A 4,259-nucleotide genomic window follows, 5' to 3' on the forward strand; every position below is an offset into this window, starting at 1 on the left:
AGTTGGGCAAATAAATGGTAGATGGGTATTTATTATAATAAATGCAAAATAATGCATGTGGGTTATCATAATTTGAATTATGAGTATAATTTAAATGGGAATAACCTTAACAGTGTTATGAAAAAAAAAAGATATCTTGGTGTAATAGTCAATCAGTCTCTGAAGCCATCCAAGCAGTGTGTTATTGCTAGTGGTAGGGCAAATATGATTTTAGGTTGTATCTACTGAAATACTGAATATAACTCTAAAGAGTTTATAATTTCATTGTATAAGTCACTTGTTAGGCCACATTTGGAATATTGTGTTCAGTCTTGGACTCCTTACTTTAGGAAAGACATTGAATTGTTGGAAAGGGTTCAGAGAAGGGTTACTAGAAAGGAAGGGTTGTCATACGAGAAGAGGCTGAAATCTCTCAAATGGTTTTCTCTTGAAAAAAGAAGAGTTAGGGAGGGGGATCTGATTGAGATGTTTAAGATTGTAAAGTGATACGTGTTGATGCATCATCTTATTTCATATTTAACAGTGAAAATAGTAGGACTAGGGGACAAAAAATGTTTTGGCAAGGTAGGGATCATCATCAGCTAAGATAGTTTCATTTTTCTAACAGGGTGGTTGGCCTTTGGATGTTGTAGAGGCAGTAAATTTAAGCAAGTTTAAGAAAAATCTTGATAAGTATATGAATAACAAGGGCTGGCTTTAAGATTTTGTTTTTAATTATTTTAATTTAGTTTAGAGGATGGAACAGCCAAAATGGACCAATAGGTTCCATGTTATCCCAAAATGTTATGTTAACTAATTCAATGCAAACTGTCATTAATATAAATCAGAGGAAAAAAAAAAGAATGGGATAGTTATCCTCACTCCCCATGCAAATAAACTATACTAGAGAAAGAAAGTCAACATTTTGTATTCAAGTATTTTATTAATTTTCAATCACTTAACTTAACAATAACATTAATAGGCATATCACACATTTTCAAACAGAATGAATGAACTTGTTGAATAGTGAATTTCAAGCATTTTGTTCAGTATTAAAGTAAGTGTATCATAGTCTATCACTTGGACCAGTATTTTTCTGAGGTTGTGCACTTCCCCTCCCCCATATGTTCAATACAGCCTATGATGACAATGATACTTAGCTTTAAAAAACAAAACAGGAATGACAAAACATTTACCAGTCCTCCCCAAAAAAGGGGTGCCTCACAGTGTGAGAACCACTGACATTTAGACATTGAGGTCTGACAATTTGATTTTTACCTACCTCAAGTCAAATTGCTAACAGTCTTAGTGTTAAGACAGATGCATAAGTGCAAATCACAGCTCAACACTGAAAGGTGTTAAGCTTACGTTATACTAGTTATAGTCATTCTTAACCCCAAAAACAATACAGAATCTTATTCCACACAATTGACTGTAACTTAACTAAGTTGAATGTAGATGACAGTCAGATTTGATTGTTGTATTAGACTTTACCTTTAATTAAACTTAAGTTTAAGAAGACTAGTTGCTGTTTTTTTACACCAAACTTTATGAACACTAAAGTAACTTAGTAAGGAATCACTAGTACCATTTCAATTCTTTGGGCTTATGTCTTCACAGCGTGAAGACATAAGCCCAAAATGGCAGTGTTTCGAATAAATGACTATTCCATGTAACAAGCTAATAAATCCCACATTTTTGTTCCATGTTTTTCCAAAGTTGTTGCAGCACATCACAAATTGTCTAAGCCTATATAAATTTACTATAGTTACATACTTGAAAAAATATCACATATCCTGGGCTCGAATTACCGGGCGAATGGGTCTGGTAGTTGTACTGGTAGTGATATTCAGTTTGAGCCCTACAGGTACCTACTATTTACAACTGATAAAAAATTTATAGTTATATTGAAATTTGAATACTTCGGCTTATAATATAATTAAAAGTTATAAAAAAGATTAAGTCTGTCACTGCCAGGTTTTATTACAAAGATTAAAAATACAAATTTTGATAAAACAGTAAGTCTCGCTTTTTTTTTGTCGAATATCATGAATATCAACCTAATAGTAATATAAAGAGTAATCGTACGACTTATAAGTATTTAATTGCGAATAAACTGTCAAAAATTGAAATATACGTACTGTGACGACAGCAGAAGTCACACGACGCTGAGAGCATGCGCAATGGAGTTTCTAGAAGGATCGGATCACCTCACGAATGTCCCAGCGTTTGTTAGACCCCCTCTTTTTTAGTATATAAGCCAGAGATTAATTGAAGAGAAATAAATTGAGTCAAGCGAACAGTAGGCGCCATAAGTAAAATGTGTGAATCGCTGTGAATTATAGCATGCGTTTATAAAAGTAGTTAAGTTTAAAGTGGCTGTGGAAATTAGATGTATTACAAAGTTTGTAACCAGAAAGAATAAACTAGTTTTAATTAAGAAAGTGCTTGTATCATTTAACTTTCTCGGAAAGAATTTCTAAGGGAAATTAACAAACCAGCAGATATCTAACAAATTGGTGTCAGGGAGTGGGATAAAAGAAGAAGGAAAAAAAAGATGATGAAAACCAGAAGTGGCAAATCAAACTACAGCTTAGTGGATTTTATGGCAGAAATACCAGAACACCAACAAAAAAAAGAAGAACAAGAACAAGAAAAGAGACAACAGCAGTTGCAGGAAAACATGCAACAGTGGCAGCTCGAACAGCAAAATAAACAAGAAGAGAGATTACAGCAGTTGTTGGAGGAAAAAGAAAATAAACAAGAAAAAAGAATATAAACAAAAAAAGAGACTACATCAGTGGTTGGAGGAGAAAGAAAATAAACAAGAAGAGAGACTACAGCTGTGGTTGGAGGAGAAAGAAAATAAACAAGAAGAGAGACCACAGCAGTGGCAGAAAAACCAGCACCAGTGGCAACTGGAACAAGAAATGAAACAAGAGGAACAAGAAGAGAAACAGGAAGAAAGACTCCAACAGCTGAGAGAAAGCCAGCACACACAAATGGGAAAAATTAGTAAATTTCAAAGTGACTAAATACATTAAAGGACGATTTACTGTCTTTTACACAAGGAGGTTATATTAGCCATGGACCTAGTCAGCCTCAGACAACGAGAAGCCCCTTCTAGACACCACAGCTAAACTGTAATGCAGACATATTCAGTCCTGTCAGAAGTCACATTCCAAACTCGAGTGTCAGCAATAGAGGTGATCTAATACAAAGGAAGCCATAGGAATACGATGGGAAAGCACCATGGGAAGCATACAGAGCACAGTTTGAGCTCCTGGCAGAAATGAATGGATGGACAGAGGAACACAAGGCAGTGCACCTGGCAACGAGCTTGAAGGGACAACCACTGGAAATACTTGGACAGTTGACAGCAGCCGACATACACAACTATAGAGCACTGGTAGAGGCTCTGGAACTCAGATATGGAAACGAGAATCAATCAGAAGTCTACAGGGCCAGGTTTAGGACGAGAGTGCGTGCTAAAGGGGAGAGCCTGCAAGAGCTGGCACAGGACTTGGAAAACATGGCACACAAGGCCTACCCAACTGCACCACCCGATCTCCTCAAGTTGTTGCTGAGGGATCAGTTCGTAGATGCCTTGGACAGTCCACAACTTAAGATACAAGTGAAGCAAGCACACCCCTCGGCCATGCAGGATGCAATGGCCAGAGCTCTCGAATTTGAATCCTACGTTAAGTCCAGCACAGATGTACCAAGGTGGTACAGTCATCTGGATTCAAGGCCAGAAAAGGTCAGCTTTCAGAGAAGTTTGAGGGACTTTGCTGGCACTGTAACAAACCTGGGCACAAGAGAGCTCAATGTTAGAAACTTCAGCACAGGGGAGATGATACAGCAGGAAAGGCTGTTGGAACTGTGGGGAGCAAGGACATCTGAGGAGCCAGTGTAAGAAAAATACCACCAATAAGTCAGCTTCGGGAAACCAGTAGTAGTGCTAAGGGACGCCCACCAACCCCAGTCGTGAAAGTCCCAACAGCTAAGTGTAAAATGGCAAGCACACATAGTGTCTACGTGACAAGGAAGCTGGATGGCCAAAGGTGCAACTTTGTCATAGATTCTGCATCTCAGCAAACCCTTGTGAGTATCAAATTGCTGGATCACAAAGGATTACCAGAAGCTGTACAGAAGCTCTATGGTGTGACAGGACATTCTGCAAGTTTGTGGGGAACAGTGTGGGTAACTATCGAGCTCATGGACAGAAAGTATACTTGGCTGACAATGAAGACCAATGCATATTAGGATTGGACTATCTA

At 37.7% G+C, this 4,259-nt stretch overlaps 1 protein-coding gene across 1 annotated transcript in view; it reads right to left on the reverse strand.

The window, feature by feature from the left end:
* Positions 1-1,706, reverse strand: part of LOC106473734 (methyl-CpG-binding domain protein 4-like) — a 46,849-nt gene extending 45,143 nt beyond the window's left edge. The window contains exon 1 of the mRNA XM_022402126.1: positions 1,674-1,706. The gene's annotated coding sequence lies outside the window, so the exon portion shown is untranslated. The remainder of the gene's footprint in view (positions 1-1,673) is intronic.
* Positions 1,707-4,259: the final 2,553 nt, after the last annotated feature.

The sequence above is a fragment of the Limulus polyphemus genome, unplaced genomic scaffold (genome assembly GCF_000517525.1).
Source record: "Limulus polyphemus unplaced genomic scaffold, Limulus_polyphemus-2.1.2 Scaffold6450, whole genome shotgun sequence".
Taxonomy (NCBI): Eukaryota; Metazoa; Arthropoda; class Merostomata; order Xiphosura; family Limulidae; genus Limulus; species Limulus polyphemus.